The sequence below is a fragment of the Salmo salar genome, chromosome ssa03 (assembly GCF_905237065.1).
Source record: "Salmo salar chromosome ssa03, Ssal_v3.1, whole genome shotgun sequence".
Lineage (NCBI taxonomy): Eukaryota > Metazoa > Chordata > Actinopteri > Salmoniformes > Salmonidae > Salmo > Salmo salar.
Window position 1 is genome coordinate 76456905 of NC_059444.1, and position 25557 is coordinate 76482461.

At 42.1% G+C, this 25557-nt stretch overlaps 1 protein-coding gene across 1 annotated transcript in view; it reads left to right on the plus strand.

Moving 5' to 3' along the window:
- Window positions 1-25557, plus strand: part of LOC106601688 (protein phosphatase 1 regulatory subunit 29) — a 136828-nt gene that overhangs the window by 34990 nt on the left and 76281 nt on the right. The window contains exon 2 of the mRNA XM_045715473.1: window positions 9628-9951. The gene's annotated coding sequence lies outside the window, so the exon portion shown is untranslated. The remainder of the gene's footprint in view (window positions 1-9627; window positions 9952-25557) is intronic.

The following is a 25557-nucleotide window of genomic DNA, read 5'->3' on the forward strand; positions in this document are numbered from 1 at the left end:
TACTGTAGGATATACTGTATTGTAGATATACTGTAGGACATACTGTAGGATATACTGTATGACATACTGTATGACATACTGTACTTTACATATAATGTAGAACATACTGAAGGACATACTGTAGCATGTGCTGTAGGATATACTGTATTGTAGATATACTGTAGGATATACTATATGACATACTGTACTTTACATATAATGTAGGACATACTGAAGGATATATTGTAGGACAGAAAGTATTCAAATCCCTTGACTTGTTCAAAAACAATTGTTACAGCCTGAATTCAAAATGGATTAAATAAAAAAAACACAATCCCCATAATGATAAATTGAAAACATGTTTTCAGATTGTTTTGCAAATTTATTGAAAATGAAATACATAAATATCTCATTTCAAATCAAATCAAATTTTAGTAGTCACATGAGCCGAATACAATAGGTGTAGACCTTACAGTGAAATGCTTACTTACAAGACCTTAACCAACAATGCACTTAAAAAACAAAACAAAAATACCTAGAAAAAGACAAATAAGAAATAAGGGGGGTTGAATACTTATTGACTCAAGACATTATAGATTTCCATTTTTAATAAATTTGTAAAACTGTAAGAAAAAAAAATCAACTTTGATATTATGAAATTGTATGTAGGCCTCTGAAAAAAAAATCTTGATTTAATACATTTTAAATTCAGGCTTTAAAACAACAAATTATAGAAAAGGTCAAGGGGCGTGAATACTTTTTGAAGGCGCTGTCGTGTAGGACATACTGTAGTACATATATTTACATTTGAGTAATTTAGCAGATGCTCTTATCAAATCAAATCAAAATCAAATCAAATGTATTTATATAGCCCTTTGTACATCAGCTGATATCTCAAAGTGCTGTACAGAAACCCAGCCTAAAACCCCAAACAGCAAGCAATGCATGTGAAAGAAGCACGGTGGCTAGGAAAAACTCCCTAGGAAAAACTCCCTAGAAAGGCCAAAAACCTAGGAAGAAACCTAGAGAGGAACCAGGCTATGAGGGGTGGCCAGTCCTCTTCTGGCTGTGCAGGGTGGATATTATAACAGAACATGGTCAAGATGTTAAAATGTTCATAAATGACCGCATGGTCAAATAATAATAATCATAGTAGTTGTCGAGGGTGCAACAAGCACGTCCGGTGAACAGGTCAGGGTTCCATAGCCGCAGGCAGAACAGTTGAAACTGGAGCAGCAGCACGGCCAGGTGGACTGGGGACAGCAAGGAGTCATCATACCAGGTAGTCCTGAGGCATGGTCCTAGGGCTCAGGTCCTCCGAGAGAAAGACAGAAAGAGAGAAAGAGAGAATTAGAGAGAGCATATTTAAATTCACACAGGACACAGGATAAGACAAGAGAAATACTCCAGATGTAACAGACTGACCCTAGCCCCCCGACACATAAACTACTGCAGCATAAATACTGGAGGCTGAGACAGGAGGGATCAGAAGACACTGTGGCCCCATCCGATGATACCCATGGGAATTATCCATGGGAATCAAACCCACAACCCTGGCGTTGCAAACGCCATCCTCTACCAACTGAGCCACACGGGACATACCGTAGGACATACTGTAGTACATACTCTATCATATACTGTAGGACATAATGTAGGACATACTCTAGCATATACTGTAGGACATACTCTGTCCCACAGTATATGCTACAGTATATCCTACAGTATATGCTATACTGTAGATATACTGTAGGACATACTGTAGATATACTGTAGGACATACTCTAGCATATACTGTAGGACATACAGTAGGACATACTGTAGATATACTGTATGAAATACTGTAGGACATACTCTAGCATATACTGTAGATATACTGTAGGACATACTGTATATATACTGTAGGACATACTGTAGATATACTGTAGGACATACTGTATATATACTGTAGGACATACTGTAGATATACTGTAGGACATACTGTAGATATATTGTAGGACATACTGTAGATATACTGTAGGACATACTCTAGATATACTGTAGGACATACTGTAGGGCATACTGTAGATATACTGTAGGACATACTATAGTACATACTCTATCATATACTGTAGGACATAATGTAGGACATACTCTAGCATATACTGTAGGACATACTCTGTCCCACAGTATATGCTACAGTATATCCTACAGTATATGCTATACTGTAGATATACTGTAGGACATACTGTAGATATACTGTAGGACATACTCTAGCATATACTGTAGGACATACAGTAGGACATACTGTAGATATACTGTATGAAATACTGTAGGACATACTCTAGCATATACTGTAGATATACTGTAGGACATACTGTATATATACTGTAGGACATACTGTAGATATACTGTAGGACATACTGTAGATATATTGTAGGACATACTGTAGATATACTGTAGGACATACTCTAGATATACTGTAGGACATACTGTAGGGCATACTGTAGATATACTGTAGGACATACTATAGTACATACTCTATCATATACTGTAGGACATACTGTATATATACTGTAGGACATACTGTAGATATACTGTAGGACATACTGTAGATATATTGTAGGACATACTGTAGATATACTGTAGGACATACTCTAGATATACTGTAGGACATACTGTAGGGCATACTGTAGATATACTGTAGGACATACTATAGTACATACTCTATCATATACTGTAGGACATAATGTAGGACATACTCTAGCATATACTGTAGGACATACTCTGTCCCACAGTATATGCTACAGTATATCCTACAGTATATGCTATACTGTAGATATACTGTAGGACATACTGTAGATATACTGTAGGACATACTCTAGCATATACTGTAGGACATACAGTAGGACATACTGTAGATATACTGTATGAAATACTGTAGGACATACTCTAGCATATACTGTAGATATACTGTAGGACATACTGTATATATACTGTAGGACATACTGTAGATATACTGTAGGACATACTGTAGATATATTGTAGGACATACTGTAGATATACTGTAGGACATAATCTAGAATTAGGACATACTGTAGGGCATACTGTAGATATACTGTAGGACATACTATAGTACATACTCTATCATATACTGTAGGACATAATGTAGGACATACTCTAGCATATACTGTAGGACATACTCTGTCCCACAGTATATGCTACAGTATATCCTACAGTATATGCTATACTGTATATATACTGTAGGACATACTGTAGATATACTGTAGGACATACTCTAGCATATACTGTAGGACATACTGTAGATATACTGTAGGACATACTGTAGATATACTGTAGATATACTGTAGGACATAATCTAGCATATGCTGTAGGACATACTGTAGATATACTGTAGGACATACTCTAACATATGCTGTAGGACATACTGTAGATATACTGTAGGACATACTGTAGATATACTGTAGATATACTGTAGGACATGCTGTAGATATACTGTAGGACATACTGTAGATATACTGTAGGACATACTGTAGATATAGTGTAGATATACTGTAGGACATACTGTAGGACATGCTGTAGATATACTGTAGGACATACTGTAGATATACTGTAAATATACTGTAGGACATACTCTAGCATATGCTGTAGGACATACTGTAGATATACTGTAGGACATACTGTAGGACATACTGTAGATATACTGTAGGACATACTGTAGATATACTGTAGATATACTGTAGGACATACTGTAGATATACTGTAGATATACTGTAGGACATACTCTAGCATATGCTGTAGGACATACTGTAGATATACTGTAGGACATACTCTTGGACATACTGTAAGACATACTGTTTTTCTTAGCCTATTGTGCTGTAGCCTTTAGTAACCCACTTGGGAAATAATAAATCATAAATAAAGTTCAACTTCCATTGTTGAAGCATTGCTGTACCATTTTGTATTATATTTGAATACCTTTCTGAATCTGTGAGTGAGCACCAATTACATTTCATCACTCTGTGATGCGTACTCTCTCTGTCTTTCTCCTCCCCCTCCCCTCCCCTCTCTTCCCCTCCCCTCCTTTCAACTCTCCATTCTCCCCCGTAGAGACAGCGGAAGTCACAGTTCTCTAGCCTCTCTGGACAGTGTGTGTGTGTACGCTGTGTACATCCATGAGTATGTCTGGAAATGTGTGTGTATGCACAAGCGTGTTTGTGTGTTTGCAGGACTTTGATCCCCTCTCCTCCCTTTTGCTCTGACCACTCAGGGGGATAGCAGAAGCTTTATCTGAAGAGTATTATTGCAGTAAATGAGATGTCATGGTCAGCTCACCATGAAGCCAGTCTGACCTTCCTTTGACTCACATCTCTCCTGTCTGAAGGTGTGTCATTGAGGCAGAAGCGGAGGGAGAGAGGGAGGGATGGAGGGAGGGAGGGGGTGAGAGAGAGGGAGGGAGGGAGAGAGAAGGAAGGGGATGAGAGAGAGGGAGAGAGCAGAAGGGAAAGAGACAGAGAGAGAGAGGGAGTGAGAGAGAGAGAGAGAGAGAGAGAGAGAGAGAGAGAGAGGGAGAGAGAGAGCAGAAGGGAAAGAGGAGAGAGAGAGAGAGAGAGAGAGAGAGAGAGAGAGAGAGGAGAGGCAGGCAGGCAGGGACAGAAGGAGACATAGACCATAAGGAAGAGAAAGGGAGGCAGTGCGGTAGTGAAGAGTGAGCAGAGTGATCTTGGTTTGTGGCAGACTGAGTCTGTTCAGATACTGAGTTTCAGTGTGTGTGACAGAGAGGATCCCAGTTTGTCTACAGTTGAGTTTGGGATGAGATGGACTGAGTGTTCGTGTGTGTTCGTGTGTGTGTGTGTGTGTGTGTGTGTCTGGTTCCGGCCAGTGTGACAGCTGCCCTGCCCTCCACTGACTTAGTGTAAAGAGCACAATGGGAGAAAGCATGAGCAGGTGAGTCCAGCTGTGTATTGACAGGGATCGCGTTTTATATTGAAAGTCAACAGTGTTGTTTTGCTTCAATAGAGTGATCAGGGACATGCAACTACAGATTTCCTTCACAGAAAATACATGAGACAATAGCTTCATTTTCATCAGATGACAACAGAAGTGCGACGCTATATGAGCTTAAAATCTAACAGCAAGATCTTTCTTGGAAAAATGATGGATGGCCATCATATTTCTAATGTTTAGGCCTATCATAGAAAGAATGTAGCCAGCTTAAAGTTAGTCTTGCATTTCACCAGATAAAAATAGACTGGCTACACTGAGAAAGAACGGGAGAAAAGTAGCTTCACATCAGTCAGAGCGCTGTCTGCTGATAGAATGATGGAGAACCGTAGCTTCACATCAGTCAGAGCGCTGTCTGTTGATAGAATGATGGAGAACAGTAGCTTCACATCAGTCAGAGCGCTGTCTGCTGATAGAATGATGGAGAAAAGTAGCTTCACATCAGTCAGAGCGCTGTCTGCTGATAGAATGATGGAGAAAAGTACCTTCACATCAGTCAGAGCGCTGTCTGCTGATAGAATGATGGAGAAAAGTACCTTCACATCAGTCAGAGCGCTGTCTGCTGATAGAATGATGGAGAAAAGTAGCTTCACATCAGTCAGAGCGCTGTCTGTTGATAGAATGATGGAGAAAAGTACCTTCACATCAGTCAGAGCGCTGTCTGCTGATAGAATGATGGAGAAAAGTAGCTTCACATCAGTCAGAGCGCTGTCTGCTGATAGAATGATGGAGAACAGTAGCTCCACATCAGTCAGAGCGCTGTGTGCTGATAGAATGATGGAGAAAAGTAGCTTCACATCAGTCAGAGCGCTGTCTGCTGATAGAATGCCCATTCGTGAATTATCATCTGTGATAGAAGTGCAACTGAAGCACAAAATTTGTCTGATGCCGAGCAGAAATTACAATAAGAAGCTTTTTAGATCTGTATTTACAAAACACAGCAAGATATTTATTTTGCATTTTATATTTTTTTCCTGTGTGGAAAATGCAGAATTCTGTGTTAACACGATCCTTAAGTTTAACTTGCTATCTAAGTAGGTGGCTGAATTAATAAGGTGACAGGGCATCATATTCTGTTAGCTTTCGTCCGTGTTTGAGAAGTCAAAACCCTTTGGATGTTATTTGTACAGCTGCCACTGCTATGTTGATACTTGTGTTTTTTCTCCTGTCCATTCTCAGCCCGCCTGCTCCTCCCCTCTTCTCTGAGCAGGGCAGGCCCGTTGTCCTAGCGACTCCTGACTCCACACAGACACAGCATGTAGACATGCTGCTGGAGAGACAGTATTGTTCTTCCTTCAGACAAGTGTGCGTCAAAACTTTGTTCATTTGCACAATGTCTCTCGTTCACATTCGATTGTAAATGAAAAAAAAGACATTCGGTAGCTTCTAAATATATGTATAACTTTATAAACTGGATTGCCTGTCTTTGAAATTTGTTTATTTTCGTTTGCGCTCGTTAGCATATTAAGCTAGCAGCCTCCGTGGATATTTGCTATAACTAATTTTGTTAGCATTCTGGTAAAAGACACCCAATGTGATTTTTTCAGTTTATTTGGTGCCCCCTTGTATACTAAACCGGTAATACCGTAAATCCCGGGGTGAGAGAAGGACAGTATGACAAGATGAGAATCTGGATACCGCCCAGCCCTGACACACCTTTTCTATTCCATACCGTCTGTACACACCATTTTTTATATATATATATATATATATATATATATATATATATATATATATATATATATATATATATATATATATATACAGTTGAAGTTGGAAGTTTACATACACCTTAGCCAAATACATTTCAACTCAGTTTTTCACAATTCCTGACATTTAATCCTAGTAAAAATGCCCTGTTTTAGGTCAGTTAGGATCAACTCTTTATTTTAAGAATGTGAAATGTCAGAATAATAGTAGAGAGAATTATTTATTTCAGCTTTTATTTCTTTCATCACATTCCCAGTGCGTCAGAAGTTTACATACACTCAATTAATATTTGGTAGCATTGCCTTTAAATTGTTTAACCTAGGGCAAAGGTTTTGGGTAGCCTTCCACAAGCTTCCCACAATAAGTTGGGTGAATTTTGGCCCATTCCTCCTGACAGAGCTGGTGTAATTGAGTCAGGTTTGTAGGCCTCCTTGCTCGCACACGCTTTTTCAGTTCTGCCCACAAATTGTCTATGGGATTGAGGGCTTTGTGATGGCCACTCCAGTACTATGACTTTGTTGTACTTAAGCCATTTTGCCACAACTTTGCAAGTGTCCATTTGGAAGACCCATTTGCAACCAAGCTTTAACTTCCTGACTGCAAAGCACCCCCACAACAGTATGCTGCCACCCCCGTGCGTCACGGTTGGGATGGTGTTCTTCGGCTTGCAAGCCTCCCCCTTTTTCCTCCAAACATAACAATGGTCATTATGGCCAAACAGTTCTATTTTTGTTTCATCAGACCAGAGGACATTTCTCCAAAAAGTACGATCTTTGTCCCCATGTGCAGTTGCAAACCATAGTCTGGCTTTTTTTGTTGGTGGTTTTGGAGCAGTGGCTTCTTCCTTGCTGAGCGGCTTTTCAGGTTATGTCGATATAGGACTCGTTTTACTGTGGATATATATACTTTTGTACCTGTTTCCTCCAGCATATTCACATGGTCCTTTGCTGTTGTTCTGGGATTGATTTGCACTTTTCGCACCAAAGTATGACGGCTGTGTGGTCCCATGGTGTTTATACTTGTGTAATCTTGTTTGTACAGATGAACGTGGTACCTTCAGGCGTTTGGAAATTGCTCCCAAGGATAAACCAGACTTGTGAGGTCTACATTTTTTTTCTGAGGTCTTGGCTGATTTCTTTTGATTTTCCCATGATGTCAAGCAAAGAGGCACTGAGTTTGAAGGTAGGCCTTGAAATACATCCACAGGTACACCTCCAATTGAATCAAATGATGTCAATTCGCCTATCAGAAGCTTCTAAAGCCATGACATCATTTCTGGAATTTTCCAAGCTGTTTAAAGTCACAGTCAACTTAGTGTATGTAAACTTCTGACCCACTGGAATTGTGATACAGTGAATTATAAGTGAAATAATCTGTCTGTAAACAATTGTTGGAAAATTTACTTATGTCATGCACAAAGTAGATGTCCTAACCGACTTGCCAAATCTATATTTTGTTAACAAGAAATTTGTGGAGTGGTTGAAAAACGAGTTTTAATGACTCCAACCTAAGTGTATGTAAACTTCAGACTTCGACTGTATATATATATATTCCGGACTCTGGCATTGTTCTGATATTTCTTAATGTCTTTCTTTTTCTTTTTGTATTATGTGTGTATCGTTTTGTTTTGCTAGGCATTATTATTGCACTGTTGGAGCTAAACTGCACCTGCGATAATATCTGGAAATCTGTGTATGTAGCCAATTAACTTTGATTTTATTTTATTTTGAAAGAGGGAGAGAAGGGTTGCAGAGAGAGGTTGAACGAAAAGAAGAAAGGGAGCATACAATGGAGGGAGGATAAAGTAGGTGAAGGACAGAATGAAGAAGGATGAGAGATAGAGGTAGAGAAAGAAAGGCGGAGACAGGGAAGGGGCTGTTGCTAGGGACAACGGTACAATAATGAACCAAAGCCTCCCACACATTCCCTGCTTTATTTTCCTGTTTTCCTTCTCTGATTCTATCTCTTTGTCCTTCCCTGCTACCACTTTCTTCCCTCACTTTCTCAATTCCCTCCTGCCAACCATTTCTTTTGAACACATCCCTCTCCTCTCCCCAGTCCTTATTGCGTTTCTCTGTATTGCTCCCTCTTCCCCATCTCTGCTTCTCTCCCTTGTTCCCACCCACTCTCAAGCATCTATCCCCCGGCTATCCCCCCTTTCTTCCCTCTGTTCATCAGAGAACCCCAGCTAACGGAAAACCATAACACCCTCCCTCCTTCTCTTGCCCTCTCTTTCCAACTCCATCCTTCCCTCGTTTCCCTCCCTTTCCCTCTCTCTTGCTCTCTCTCTCGCTCCCTCTCTCTTTCTCTCTCTCTCTGCTCCCACATGTCTAGGGTTTTTATTTCTGTCAGATTACGGCATCTAGCAGCCAGCTAGAGGAGATTTCCCCTGGCACCTCCCATCCACTGCTCTCTCTCTCCTCTCCTCTTCTCTCCCTTCCACCACTCCCTCTCTCCTCTTCTCTCCCATCCACTGCTCTCTCTCTCCTCTCCTCTCCTCTTCTCTCACATCCACCACTCTGTCCCTCTCCTCTTCTCTCCCATCCACCGCTCTCCTCTCCTCATCTCTCCCATCCAAAGCTCTCTCTCCTCTCCTCTTCTCTCCCATCTACCGCTCTCTTTTTCCTCTCCTCTTCTCTCCCATCCACTGCTCTCTCTCTTCTCTCCCATTCACCGCTCTCTCTCCTCTTCTCTTCTCTCCCATCCACCACTCTCTCTCTCCACTCCTCTTCTCTCTCATCCACCGCTCTCTCTCTCCTCTCCTTTCCACCTCACTATCTCTTTCCACTATCATTCCCTCTCTCCTCACCTCTCCCCCTCCATCCCTCTTTCACTTATCCAGAGTCCATGCTGCATGCATGTGAATGCTGTTTCGCCAATCACAACACTGTTTTAATAGCTAGTCTGATCTGTCCCTCTCCATTTGTCTTTTTGCAGCTCGTGGTCATACATCCCAGTGGGTTCTATGCTGTGAGTCTCTACAGCAGTATTGAACCCCAGTAGTCTGGACCACAACCACAAACAACCAGTGACGGCTGTAGGACCACTCCACTTTACCGAAACTCAACCACAGACCGTTAGAGGACCTCTCCCTGTTCCGCTACCTCACTTACCAAAACCACCTCTCCACCAAAACCACTGTGGCACGGGAGGAAGAGGAGGAAGAAAGAAGATCATGCCCAGAAGGAGAGTAAATCATCAGTGAAGAGAAGAGGTGATGCTTCTGGGTTAAGAAGGCAGACAGACAGACAGGCAGATCAGGTAAAGGCAAACTGAGCAAACTGTCTTGTTCCTATTTATAACATTATGTTCTAAAGGAAGCTCTGGCTCAGGAACAGCTGTGCAGTGTTTGTTAAGCATCGTTGGATGTTCTCTTCTGTCAGGGTTTGTCAGGGCTCTATTCATTAGGGCACACCGTAAAAAACAAAGACAAGCGTTTCTTATTGGACAAGTTCAGATAGTCCCTCCCTGTTTGTCTGTTTTCTTGCCACTTGGTGCCTAATGTATATGACCCAGGTATTTGTAAACCATTGGGAAATAGTTGGCCTTACATTACCCTAGGGGGTAATTAGGGTTAGGGGTACGGATTGCCGTGGGGTCAAGGGGTCAAGTTTTCTTTGTCTGGGCTTTGCATTAGCTGCCATGTCCTTAATCAGGCAGTAAGGGAGTTTCTGATTGACCTAAGGTGGCAGCTGCCATGGAAACAGGGTCAGTGGGTAACAGAGTGCTGACGTCCAGTTAATGTCACAACAGTGGATCTGGGCCAAGGCAGGTCACGTTACAGTGCCAACTTCAAGGATGTTACTTTATTGAGTCCAGCTCTCTTTTTATCACTGCCACACTGCTGGCTCTAGACTCAAACATTTAGCTCCCTTTTTGAGGAATGGTGTGTGTGTGTGTGTGTGTGTGTGTATGTGTGTATGTGTGTGTATGTGTGTGTGTGTGTGTGTGTGTGTGTGTGTGTGTGTGTGTGTGTGTGTGTGTGTGTGTGTGTGTGTGTGTGTGTGTGTGTGTGTGTGTGTGTGTGTGTGGTTTGCCCACTTCCCAGCGCCTGCCATTCCACTTTCGAGAGAAAGGCTAACCCACACTGTTCCACCTTCCTAGTCCTTCTGAGATTGGTAAAATGGATGTCAGATTGATGTTTAGTTGGTGGACTAGAGGGAAGTCAGATTGATGTTTAGCTGGTGGGCTACAGGGAAGTCAGATTGATGTTTAGTTGTTGGGCTAGATGGAAGTCAGATTGATGTTTAGTTGGTGGGCCTAGAGGGAAGTCAGATTGATGTTTAGCTGGTGGGCCTAGAGGGAAGTCAGATTGATGTTTAGCTGGTGGGCCTAGAGGGAAGTCAGATTGATGTTTAGTTGGTGGGCCTAGAGGGAAGTCAGATTGATGTTTAGCTGGTGGGCCTAGAGGGAAGTCAGATTGATGTTTAGCTGGTGGGCCTAGAGGGAAGTCAGATTGATGTTTAGTTGGTGGGCCTAGAGGGAAGTCAGATTGATGTTTAGCTGGTGGGCCTAGAGGGAAGTCAGATTGATGTTTAGCTGGTGGGCCTAGAGGGAAGTCAGATTGATGTTTAGCTGGTGGGCCTAGAGGGAAGTCAGATTGATGTTTAGTTGGTGGGGCTAGAGGGAAGTCAGATTGATGTTTAGAGGCTAGAGGGAAGTCAGATTGGGTCTGATTCATGTTTAGTTGGTGGGGCTAGAGGGAAGTCAGATTGGGTCTGATTCATGTTTAGTTGGTGGGGCTAGAGGGAAGTATGTGAGCAGCGTGACACTCGGTTTCATTTAGTGCTGTTGTACTCAAGGCCACGCAATCTCTCTCTTTATCCACACACACACACACACACACACACACACACACACACACACACACACACACACACACACACATAGTCGGGCATATATCCCTGGATCTTTCGTTGTTAACTGCAGTATCCTGCTGTGTTTGACAGTCGGGGCATAGAGAGAGGGGATGAGTAGCAGTCTTTATTCCTCTACAGCCCTGTATTATCCCATCTCTCTTCTCCTCTAATACCTATTCCAATGGCAGTGCTGTCATTATGGGCAGACAGTACTATAGAAGACAGCTATTATATTCTGTGGTTTCCTGGGTTGTTTCTGCTTCAGTCTCTGGGGTACAATAGGAGGCATGACAAGGACCATGTAGTTCTGGTGCTCCCTGCTACTGGGGATCACAAGACATCATCTGTTAACACTAGAACCCGCTAGGGAGTCCCATTTTGCATATTTATTTGTTATTTAACCTTTATTTAACTAGGCAAGTCAGTTAAGAAGTAATTCTTATTTACAATGATGGCCTACCCCCTCCAAACCTAGACAACGCTGGGCCAATTGTTTGCCGCCCTATGGGACTCACAATCACGGCCAATTGTGATACAGCCTGGAATCGAACCAGGGTCTGTAGTGACGCCTCTAGCACTGAGATGAGGTGCTTTAGACCGCTGCGCCACTCGGGAGGCCCAGATGCATATCAACCTGCTAGGTGCATTGAACAGAAGCCCCAGCACTTGATAAATAGTACATCAACTATTAGAAAGGATTCAGTGCATGAAGAAATATTTGTGGACGCATATCAATGTAAGAAAATCAACAGCAATAGTTATTTGTTTTGATAGAGTCAAGGATATGTTTTGCATTATTCTAAAGACCTACTGCAACATGTAACATGTTTTCCTTTCCCTTACAATACATTAGATTAGTAATAGAGTTATAGTAAATTAAACAGTCCCATAACAGCATCGTTTACAAAGTAAAACGTAAAAGAGAATGGTATCAACCAGCAAGGTGTTTGCTTGTGATAAATAGGCATAACACAAACTGATCATTACACTATTCTTTCTAAATTAAATCAACCTCTTCACCCTCCTTATCATTCAGTTAGGCCTCATTTCAATTAAATCAACCTCTTCACCCTCCTTATCATTCAGTTAGGCCTCATTTCAATTAAATCAACCTCTTCACCCTCCTTATCATTCAGTTAGGCCTCATTTCAATTAAATCAACCTCTTCACCCTCCTTATCATTCAGTTAGGCCTCATTTCAATTAAATCAACCTCTTCACCCTCCTTATCATTCAGTTAGGCCTCATTTCAATTAAATCAACCTCTTCACCCTCCTTATCATTCAGTTAGGCCTCATTTCAATTAAATCAACCTCTTCACCCTCCTTATCATTCAGTTAGGCCTCATTTCAATTAAATCAACCTCTTCACCCTCCTTATCATTCAGTTAGGCCTCATTTCAATTAAATCAACCTCTTCACCCTCCTTATCATTCAGTTAGGCCTCATTTCAATTCACTTGTGAAGTAAGTTGCACAATTATCGCCCATTCCTCCATTTGTCATTCATTCAGTGAGGAGAGAGAGAGATGCATTAGCACCTAGCTGGGTAGCAACGTCCTACAGCGCATTGTCTTGGCAGGTTAAGTTTAGGAATAGGTGTGAAAAAAACCGGTAAAAAGGTCATTTCAAAAATCTGACAAATGAGCTGTGTAAAATACTAACATTTAGGAAAAGTCAGGGAAGGAGCAGTCATAGCTTTTTTTGGACAGATTTTTTTAATTGACAAAATTAAAATTAAAATCACTGTTACCACCGATAAATCCACTATAATTGAGAATTTCAATAAGCATTTCTCTACGGCTGGCCATGCTTTCCACCTGGCTACCCCTATCCTGGTCAACTGCCCGGCACCCTCCACAGCAACCCGCCAAAGCCCCCACCATTTCTCCTTCACCCAAATCCAGATAGATGATGTTCTGAAAGAGCTGCAAAATCTGGACCCATACAAATTAGCCGGGCTAGACAATCTGGACCCTCTCTTGCTAAAGTTATCTGCCGAAGTTGTTGCAACCCCTATTACTAGCCTGTTCAACCTCTCTTTCGTATCGTCTGAGATTCCCAAAGATTGGAAAGCTGCCGCGGTCACCCCCTCTTCAAAGGGGGTGACACTCTAGACCCAAACTGCTACAGACCTATATCTATCCTACCCTGTCTTTCTAAGGTCTTCGAAAGCCAAGTTAACAAACAGATTACCGACCATTTCAAATCCCACCGTACCTTCTCCGCTATGCAATCTGGTTTCAGAGCTGGTCATGTGTGCACCTCAGCCACTCTCAAGGTCCTAAACGATATCATAACCGCCATTGATAAGAGACATTACTGTGCAGCCGTATTCATCGACCTGGCCAAGGCTTTCGACTCTGTCAATCACCACATTCTTATTGGCAGACTCGACAGCCGTGGTTTCTCAAATGATTGCCTCGCCTGGTTTACCAACTACTTCTCTGATAGAGTTCAGTGTGTCAAATTGGAGGGCCTGTTGTCCGGACCTCTGGCAGTCTCTATGGGTGTGCCACAGGGTTCAATTCTCGGGCCAACTCTCTTCTCTGTATACATCAATGATGTTGCTCTTGCTGCTGGTGATTCTCTGATCCACCTCTACGCAGACGACACCATTCTGTATACTTCTGGCCCCTCTTTGGACACTGTGTTAACTAACCTCCAGACGAGCTTCAATGCCATACAACTCTCCTTCCGTGGCCTCCAACTGCTCTAAAACGCAGGTAAAACTAAATGCATGCTATTCAATCGATCACTGCCCGCACCTGCTCGCCCGTCCAGCATCACTACTCTGGACGGCTCTGACTTAGAATACGTGGACAACTACAAATACCTGGGTGTCTGGTTAGACTGTAAACTTTCCTTCCAGACTCACATTAAGCTTCTCCAATCCAAAATTAAATCTAGAATCGGCTTCCTATATCCCAACAAAGCATCCTTCACTCATGCTGCCGAACACACCCTCGTAAAACTGACCATCCTACCAATCCTCGACTTTGGTGATGTCATCTATAAAATAGCCTCCAACACTCTACTCAACAAACTGGATGCAGTCTATCACAGTGCCAAATTTTGTCACCAAAGCCCCATACACTACCCACCATTGCGACCTGTACGCTCTCGTTGGTTGGCCCTCGCTTCATACTCGTCGCCAAACCCACTGGTTACAGGTTATCTACAAGTCTTTGCTAGGTAAAGCCCCGCCTTATCTCAGCTCACTAGTCACCATAGCAGCACCCACTCGTAGCATGCGCTCCAGCAGGTATATCTCTCTGGTCTCCCCCAAAGCCAATTCCTCCTTTGTCCACCTTTCCTTCCAGTTCTCTGCTGCCAATGACTGGAACGAACTGCAGAAATCACTGAAGCTGGAGACTCATATCGCCCTCACTAGCTTTAAGCACCAGCTGTCAGAGCAGCTCACAGATCACTGCACCTGTACATAACCCATCTGTAAACAGCCCATCTATCTACCTTCCTCATCCCCATACTGTATTTTTCTTGCTCCTTTGCACCCCATTATCTCTACTTGCACATTCATCTTCTGCACATCTACCATTCCAATGTTTAATTGCTATATTGTAATTACTACGCCACCATGGCCTATTTATTTCCTTCAGTTACCTCATTTGCACTCACTGTACATAGACTTTTTGTTTTCTTTTGTTCTACTGTATTATTGACTGTATGTTTTGATTATTCCATGTGTAACTCTGTGTTGTTGTATGTGTCGAATTGCTACGCTTTATCTTGGCCAGGTCGCAGTTGCAAATGAGAACTTGTTCTCAACTAGCTTACCTGGTTAAATAAAGGTGAAATAAAATAAAAATAAATAAGGTTAGTGACCGTTGGCCTATGGCAGTTGTAGTGTTAATGGATGTGTATTAGTATGGAGGGGTGAGAAGTGGTCTGGGGGGGGGGGGGGGGGGTTCAGACACTATGTTACAGCTGTACGGCTAGTCAGGCTTACAAAGCACTCATCCCTCACCTCTATCCCTCTCTTTCTATATCCTCCCTTATTCTCCTTCTCTTCTCTCTCTCTCTAGCTCTCTGTCAGTGTCTGTCTGCACAACTCTGTGATCTGTATGTAATGAGAGTTTTATGTTTTATTTTTTTTAAAGAGGATTGGTGAGTGGCCCCGACTGTGCAGACTTAAGCTGTGTGTGTATTAAACCATACGAGCGACGCCTAGATAACACCCTTCGTAGCCGTGGTGTGTGCGTGTGCGTTTGTTTATCGGGGCGGCGGTAGCCTCAAGGTTAGAGAGGCGGGCCAATAACTGGAAAGCTGTAGGTTCCAACCCCCAGGAGAATCTGCAGGGATATCAGAGAGTGGGAGGCTTACCGGCTTCAATACCCCTGTATATTTAGCAAGGCACTTTACCCATAAGTGCTATCGAATGCCGTTTGGGTCAGTACCCATCTCATTATCTGATGTGTCAAATAAGCTTATTGACCAATCACGATTTTAATATGATATTAATATTTTATCACATAATAATTTAACACGTACATTCATTGTTTACGTAGTGATTACACTATGACTTGTATTTCATATGTCAGAGTGATTAACTGGTACATACAGTATGCTATGATGGCGGTGACGTTTAGTCTGGCTCAGCTGCCGCGGCCCCACGATGCAGACACACTCTTCCCCAAGCTCTGGAACTGCTAGTCAGATAAAGCTATTGATGGATGCAAAGTTCTCCCCCAAAAACACAACCAAAACAAACTGCAAATGCATCCAACAAGCTTGATGTAGTCACTGCATCCAATAATAATTTGTCCACATACTTATGACACCTTCAATGGGGGGACTAGATGCATAACGTGCATTAATTTCTAACGGTATAACAGATATGTATGAAAATATCCTGAAATAAAAGGTGACATTCTGTACTGTCGCCTCATATAAAACATTTAATCTCAAATCAAAATGCTGGAGTATAGAGCCAAATGAAAAGTTTTAGCTTCACTGTCCAAATAAATCCGTATGGGAGTGTATAATGCTACATGTGTCCTTGGAGTTCTTTGATATAACAAAATGTAATTCTTTTGTTATAGTTATTTTATTAGTGTGCTTGTTTCAGCAATGTTAGGGTGCTGACATATAGCTTTTTGAAACCATTACTTTTTGTCCTCCCCAAAACCTCCCATCCACTTCAATGTTACGTCTTCAACATTCTAAACCTCCCATCCACTTCAATGTTACGTTTTCAACATTCTAAACCTCCCATCCACTTCAATGTTACGTCTTCAACATTCTAAACCTCCCATCCACTTCAATGTTACGTCTTCAACATTCTAAACCTCCCATCCACTTCAATGTTACACCTTCAACATTCTAAACCTCCCATCCACTTCAATGTTAAGTCTTCCGCATTCTAAACCTCCCATCCACTTCAATGTTACGTCTTCAACATTCTAAACCTCCCATCCACTTCAATGTTACGTCTTCCGCATTCTAAACCTCCCATCCACTTCAATGTTACGTCTTCCGCATTCTTAACCTCCCATCCATTTCAATGTTACGTCTTCAACATTCTAAACCTCCCATCCACTTCAATGTTACATCTTCAACATTCTAAACCTCCCATCCACTTTAATGTTACGTCTTCAACATTCTAAACCTCCCATCCACGTCAATGTTATGTCTTCAACATTCTAAACCTCCCATCCACTTCAATGTTATGTCTTCCGCATTCTAAACCTCCCATCCACTTCAATGTTACGTCTTCCGCATTCTAAACCTTCCATCCACTTCAATGTTACGTCTTCAACATTCTAAACCTCCCATCCACTTCAATGTTACGTCTTCAACATTCTAAACCTCCCATCCACTTCAATGTTACGTCTTCTGCATTCTAAACCTCCCATCCACTTCAATGTTACGTCTTCTGCATTCTAAACCTCCCATCCACTTCAATGTTACGTCTTCAACATTCTAAACCTCCCATCCACTTCAATGTTACGTCTTCAACATTCTAAACCTCCCATCCACTTCAATGTTACGGCTTCAGCATTCTAAACCTCCCATCCACTTCAATGTTACGTCTTCAACATTCTAAACCTCCCATCCACTTCAATGTTACATCTTCAACATTCTAAACCTCCCATCCACTTTAATGTTACGTCTTCAACATTCTAAACCTCCCATCCACGTCAATGTTATGTCTTCAACATTCTAAACCTCCCATCCACTTCAATGTTATGTCTTCCGCATTCTAAACCTCCCATCCACTTCAATGTTACGTCTTCCGCCTTCTAAACCTTCCATCCACTTCAATGTTACGTCTTCAACATTCTAAACCTCCCATCCACTTCAATGTTACGTCTTCAACATTCTAAACCTCCCATCCACTTCAATGTTACGTCTTCTGCATTCTAAACCTCCCATCCACTTCAATGTTACGTCTTCTGCATTCTAAACCTCCCATCCACCTTAATGTTACGTCTTCAACACTCTAAACCTCCCATCCACTTCAATGTTACGTCTTCAACATTCTAAACCTCCCATCCACTTCAATGTTACGGCTTCAGCATTCTAAACCTCCCATCCACGTCAATGTTATGTCTTCAACATTCTAAACCTCCCATCCACTTCAATGTTATGTCTTCCGCATTCTAAACCTCCCATCCACTTCAATGTTACGTCTTCCGCCTTCTAAACCTTCCATCCACTTCAATGTTACGTCTTCAACATTCTAAACCTCCCATCCACTTCAATGTTACGTCTTCTGCATTCTAAACCTCCCATCCACTTCAATGTTACGTCTTCTGCATTCTAAACCTCCCATCCACTTCAATGTTACGTCTTCAACATTCTAAACCTCCCATCCACTTCAATGTTACGTCTTCAACATTCTAAACCTCCCATCCACTTCAATGTTATGTCTTCAACATTCTAAACCTCCCATCCACTTCAATGTTACGTCTTCAACATTCTAAACCTCCCATCCACTTCAATGTTACGTCTTCCGCATTCTAAACCTCCCATCCACTTCAATGTTACGTCTTCAACATTCTATACCTCCCATTGTTCAATCAGCCATGACATCACACATTTTAGCTACTGTTAGCCTTTCATATACAGAACAGAAAAGAATAGAATAGAACAAATATATTTTTCCCTTGAGGGAACTTCTTTTTTTGGTAAGAGGTGTCATGTCACCTCTCCATCCATCCCTTCAAACATGTCATTATGAATTCCAATGGAATTATTGATTCGATGGTGTCTGTAGAACTGACTCGTAGTTAAAACACAGAAAAGGGGATTTATAATGTCAGAAACGTACCCTAGGGGGGTGTATGGATTCAGAGAGGATGGAGTGTTCAGTTATTTAAACACTGTCACAGTCCAATAATTCCACAGTTACACACAGCGTATCTGATTGTATTTTGTGTTTGTTTTATATCAGCTTGTCTAATTTTTAATTTGCCCATGATGATTAACTGTTTGTTAGTTTTGAATGGGACACCATTTACTCTTTCATTCTCCTATTCTGTCTCTCTTTCTCCTGTTCTCTCTACTGTTGTAATTCAGTCCAGTTGAGTTTCATATGAGGCCTGGTTGCTCCATACAGCACATCTGTGAGTGTCAGTGATGCTATGAGACATGAGAGGTAGAGAGATGAGAGATATAGATAGGTCAGTGACTCCTCTCTCCAATACCAGTCTTTCAGCACATTAGTCACCATCTACTAAACTTTAACCATGCGCAGAAGGAGAAACGGAGGGAGGAAGGGAGGGAAAATGCCTCTATACAGTGCATTCGGAAAGTATTCAGACCCCTTGACTTTTGTTACGTTACAGCCTTATTCTAAAATTGATTAAATTGTTTTTTTCCCCCTCATCAATCTACACACAATACCCCATAATGACAAAGCAAAAACAGGTTTTTAGAAATTTTTGCAAATGTAAATGAAAAACTGAAATATCACATTTACATAAGTATTCAGACCCTTTACTCAGTACTTTGTTTATGCACCTTTGGCAGTGGTTACAGCCCCGAGTCATCCTGAGTATGATGCTACAAGCTTGGCACACCTGTATTTGGGGTGTTTCTCCCATTTTTGTATTATTCTATATATTTTTTTATTTAACCTTTATTTAACTAGGCAAGTCAGTTTAAGAACAAATTCTTATTTACAAAGACGGCATACCACGGTCAATCTTCTCTGCAGATGCTCTCAAGCTCTGTCAGGTTGGATGGGGAGCGTTGCTACACAGCAATTTTCAGGTCTCTCCAGAGATGTTCGATCGGGTTCAAGTCCAGATTTGGGTTGTGCACTATTCTTTTATTTTCTAACTCTCTCTCTCCCTCTACCTCTCCTTTCTCTCTCTCTCCCTCTCCCTCTACCTCTCCTCTCTCTCTCTCCCTCTACCTCTACCTCTCCTCTCTCTTCCTCTACCTCTCCTCTCTCTCTCTCTCTCTCAATTCAATTCAGTTCAATTCAAGGATCTCTCTATCTCTCTCTCTATCTTGCTCAATCTCCCCCCCTGATTCTCTCTGCCCCCTCTCTCTCTGTCCCGCTCCCCATCTCTCTCTCTCTCTCTCTCTCTCTCTCTCTCTCTCTCTCTCTCTCTCTCTCTCTCTCTCTCTCTCTCTCTCTGTGTCTTTGTCTGTGTGAAAGTGTGCCGTCTTGTGCGAATCCCTTTCACATTATGTTACATTAGAGTGGAGTTTTGCTCTTTTCATAGGCTACAGCATCACTGAGCTAACAGGCTGTACGTGTGTGTGTGTGTGTGTGTGTGTGTGTGTGTGTGTGTGTGTGTGTGTGTGTGTGTGTGTGTGTGTGTGTGTGTGTGTGTGTGTGTGTGTGTGTGTGTGTGTGTGTGTGTGTGTGTGTGTGCGTGCGTGTGTGTGTGTGTGTGTGTGCATGTGTGTGCTATATGAATTAGACCTGGGTTCAAATACAATTTCAAATATCTCAATTACTGTCACAAACATTTGAAGTAACTATTCAGATCTATATATTTTTAAAAGAGAGGTTGAATATGGGCATGTATTTGGAAATACACTTGGAAAGTGTATACTCAAATATTCAAATACACTGATTCATTTATACTCCCATGCATTTAACCTAGGTATTTGAAAATAATAACAATATTTCAAATAAGTTTTTGAAAATAATTTCTAATTATAGGCTATTTATAGTAAATTATTTAAAAATACTTCCAATAGAAGTAATTGATTCAGGCAACATTATTTGAAAATACTCTAATACACCGAAAATAAGTATTTAAATAACAAGTGCATGTATTGGAACCCAGGTCTGTTACAATGTAAAGGGATTGCTGTGAATTTGACAGTAACTTACTGGCAGCTCAGTAGAATTCTGTATTTCACATTACAGTACACATCCTGTAATATAAATATGGTATCAAAGAAAGTACTGTGTAATGACACACAGTACAGTACCATAACATTTACTGTACTACTCTCCCGTAATCAGAATGAATGAATTAAGCCAATTCATTAAGGGGAGGGGTTTGTATTTCACAGTATCATACTTTACAGAGGTAAAGTGTTTACACATTACAGCATATTCATTCATATTTGGTGTTCTATATTATATGCACTTGTAGAGGCCTTAACAAAGGCTTCCAAACTGCCAGTGACTACAGGGCAAAACAGACCAAAACAACATGGCAAATCTTTCTGCCACTCCAATCTGTTCCCTATACATTCTAAATTGATGGGGCACTATAACCACATAGGAGTTAAATTGGTACAGCATTATCACTATCGGGTGCAACAAATATAGCCTCTTACAAGGCATGCCACAAAATATGTTAATGAGCCAGAAACAACAACACCATGCACCCACTAGTGGTCATAAGGTTTTTAGAAATCCAAAGATACGGTACGGTACTGTATTCTCTGGGGTGGAATTACAGTACCATTCGAAATACAGCAATTCTTTCCCCGCCCCCAACATTTTCCCACAATGCACCATCATTTACAGTATGTAAATTATGTCACAGTAGCAATACAGGAGTGCTGCAGCAATACAGGAGTGCTCTCTCTTTCATATTTTACCTTTCTCTCTCTATCTATCCCTCTCTCTCTCATGCATACATGCACACACACACACAGAGAGTAAAGGCGGCCTGATATGACAAGAAGCAGAATAGAGGTATGTAGTGGTTGAATGTACGTGATGAGTGGAGCGAGGGGAATAGTAAAGAGAGGGAGAGAGTAGAGATTGAAGGGTCATGGGGTAAGAGGTGAAATGGCGGGAGAGAGGCGGGGGAGTGTGAAAAGGGAGGAGAGGACAACTTCAAAAGCTGTGGATGAAAAAAACGCGGGAGAGGGGGATTGAGAACATGGCTCAGACAAACAGGATAAAAAGGTTGACTTATCCTAGAGAGAGAGAGAAAGAGAAATAGTGAGACAGACTTATAGAGAGAGAGAGAATGACAGAAAGACAGATGCAGCCACAGAAAGTGAGATCGTGCAAATGAGGTAGAGGCCAGAAAATCACAAAATAACACAATTCACAGAGTTAAAAATAGAACAAAAACACAAAAGAGAACATAACAGCTTGTCACAAATATTGCCGTGTTGAAGGGAGGACCAATACGCAGCAGGAATGTGGATGCTCATCTTTTAATTAGATATAAAGCAGCATACACAAAAAACAAGAAAGAACAACGAATGACAGTTTCGCAGGCTATACCTAGCAGTGCAAAAAACAACTACCCACGAAACACAAAGACAAACACACCCTACTATATAGGACTCCCAATCAAAGGCAACTCAACACACCTGCCTTCAATTGGGAGTCCAACCCCAATTAACTATACATAGAAAAACAACCCTAGAACCTATACCAACAACTAACACACCCCACTACACCACACACAAAACCCCATAATACAAAACAAATATACCTCTGCCACGTCCTGACCAAATATAATACAAATAATACCTAAATATTGGTCAGGACGTGACACAGCTGGAAAGATATTGTGGTAGTTCTCACCATCTGTTAAATATTCTGCATGACAACTGGCCTGGGGAGAACAACTACATTCATAGTACTTGTCTTTGGTACAGTGTGGGCCTTTAGAGTACGGTTCAGTGGGTATGTTCTAAAACACATGCTTTGTTTGAATGTAATAAACAATGTGTCTGAGTGGTAGCTATATTTTCTAGCATGTGGATTGTTGGTATATTTTCAATACACTAGTTTTTCTCTCATCTTATGTTCCCTCCATTCTTTCCCCTTCGCCATCTTTGTCTCTCTTTTCTGCCACATCTTCTCCCTCCCTCCCTCCCTACCTCCCTCCCTCTGTTCTTTGTAGTGTAGATCCTGTTGTCAGGTCTCTAATGAAGTAGCAACCTTGCTGTAATTAGGGACGTCTTGTGCTGCTTTGACAAGTGGAAAACAGTCATCCACTCTGTGTGTGTTTTATTTTTATTTAACTAGGCAAGTCAGTTAAGAACAAACTCTTATTTACAATGACGGCCTACCCCGGCCAAACCCGGACGACGCTGGGCCAATTGTGTGCCGCCCTATGGGACTCCCAATCACGGCCGGGTGTGATACATCCTAGAATCGAACAAGGGTCTGTAGTGATGCCTCTAGCACTGAGGTGAGGTGCCTTAGACCGCTGCGCCATTCGGGAGTGTGTGCATATACTGTATGCATTTTGTGTGCCTGGGTTTATGTGTTGCAGCATCAGTGTTTGTCCTAGTGTGTGTGTGTGTGTGTGTGTGTGTGTGTGTGTGTGTGGGGGGGGTATATCTGAAGGCTTCTCTGTCACACACACACGCACACACACACACACACACACACACACACACACACACAGACACACACACACGGGTCAGGGCTGCAGTCATGGTGTCTGCAAAGACCCTGCAGTCCTCTGTCATCCCTCCCTCCCACGCAGACCAACACATGCCACACAGCAGAGGATGGACGACAGAACAGGGGGAGGATGAAAGGAGAGAGACGATGCCCTGAATGTAGAAAGAGAGAGGAAAAAGATACGTAGGCTGAGAAGACAGGAAAATAGAGAGAAAGGAGAAGAGAACATAGAAAATGGCAAGAGATGAAGAGGGAGAGGGAGGAAGGAGAGAGAGAGAGAGGAGAGAGGAGATAGGGAGGACAGAGAGAGGAGAGAGGGAGACACAGAGAGACAGAGAGCATAGTGAGCTATCTTATGTTAGACTTGTACAGTAGTACACAGAGCTAACCCACACAGGCAGGCAGACATCCCCAGCAGCTCACAGCAAAGAGAGGAACAGAGAGGAGCTCTCACACTGAGAATCATCCATGAGGAAACAGAGAGAGAGGGACACAGAGAGACAGAGAACATTAGTCCTGACATTTGAAAACTACATCTATGTTCTCTTCTAAAATAATTAAAGGAACAATGTGTGAAAATGTGTACGGATGTGTTTGATCGTCTGACTGCATCATCGGTGTGTTTGTGCGTGTGTGTTTGCATGCCAAGATAAAAAGAGTGTGAGGTTGCATCAGGGATGGGCAAGTCCTGCCACAGCTGACACACCTGACTCCAATTATCAACTAACTTCAGTTTAGAATGAAATTAGTTTAATCAGCTGTTTGCTAAGGATGGGGTGAAAGTGTGACCCCACTACGGCCCACAAGGACTGGACTTGCCCATTCCTGGGTTAGATGGAGCGAGAGAATGATATGGAAGGGAAGAGAGATAGAGTGGTAGAAGAAGAGAGAGAGAAAGAATTGAGATCCCTTCGACTGTAGCATGAAGCGAGCCGTGAAGTTACGTAAACTGACCTATCTTTCCTGTAATCAGATCAGCCGCTGGCAAAATAATCCTGAAACAACTGCAAAACAACACAGAATTCAGCCAGCCAAAGAAGAGAACCAGAACGAGAGAACAATCCCCCACATTAAATCTGTGCATTAAAATGTGCCAGGATCACAGAGTACTGCAGTTCCCTGAGCCACATGTGTGTGTGTGCACGCATACATTTGTGTGGTGAGGATTAATGTACAGTTTGTGTGTGTGTGTGTGTGTGTGTGTGTGTGTGTGTGTGTGTGTGTGTGTGTGTGTGTGTGTGTGTGTGTGTGTGTGTGTGTGTGTGTGTGTGTGTGTGTGTGTGTTTCTGTGTGTATGTACTTAACTTGCATGTTTGTGTGTGTGTGTGTGTGTGCGTTTTTCTGTGTGTATGTACTTAACTTGCATGTTTGTGTGTGTGAGAGTGTGTGTGTGTGTGGAACAGAGCTTGAACATGATTCTGTTCAAATGACCACAATCAAGTGCATCCCTCACTCTCTCGCCATACACTCCATCCATCGGCCCCTCCCACATCCTTCGCTCTCCTGCCATCCCCTCATCCATCGGCCCCTCCCACATCTCTCTCTTTTCCCCCATTTTCTGTGCATTCAGTCCTACGCAGTGTTCCAGAACATTCTGAGAGCACTGATTTCCCACATTTATTTTGAATTGAGAGTCAAGGTTTCCAGAAGTATCATGTCCTTAACATCAAATCAATTATTGAGGGGGAAATAAAATATGAAATGAAAAAAAGACTATTGTGTTTGTGCTACAGGAGCTATATGGCAACCCCTCAACATCAAATAGGAACATTATCATTTTGGCAGAACGTTACACAAGCAAATTTTCCAATTGCTGTGTGCAGTTGTGTATGTGCTTGAATGTGCATGTGTGTGTGCGTGTGCATGCTTTTGTGTGTAAGCGTGCGCTCTTACACTCGTGTATCTGAAAATGTGTGTGTCTGAAATGGCCCAGGGAACTGTGATTCTCAGGGTGTGTTTGCTCCTGCTCTTTCTGTGTTTGTAGATGGATGTCCTGTATTGACTGTTCTATAGTACAACTGACTTGGATGGAGTCAGTGGTCTGGTAGACACCAGGGTGTTTGTTGATAGACAGACATTTGGACCACTGTTGTGTATCTATGATTCGGTATGATTTGATTTGGATGGAGGACAGGCAGGCACTGTGGTGATTATTTGAGTTGCATCTATTTGGGTAAGAGACAGTGGCAACGG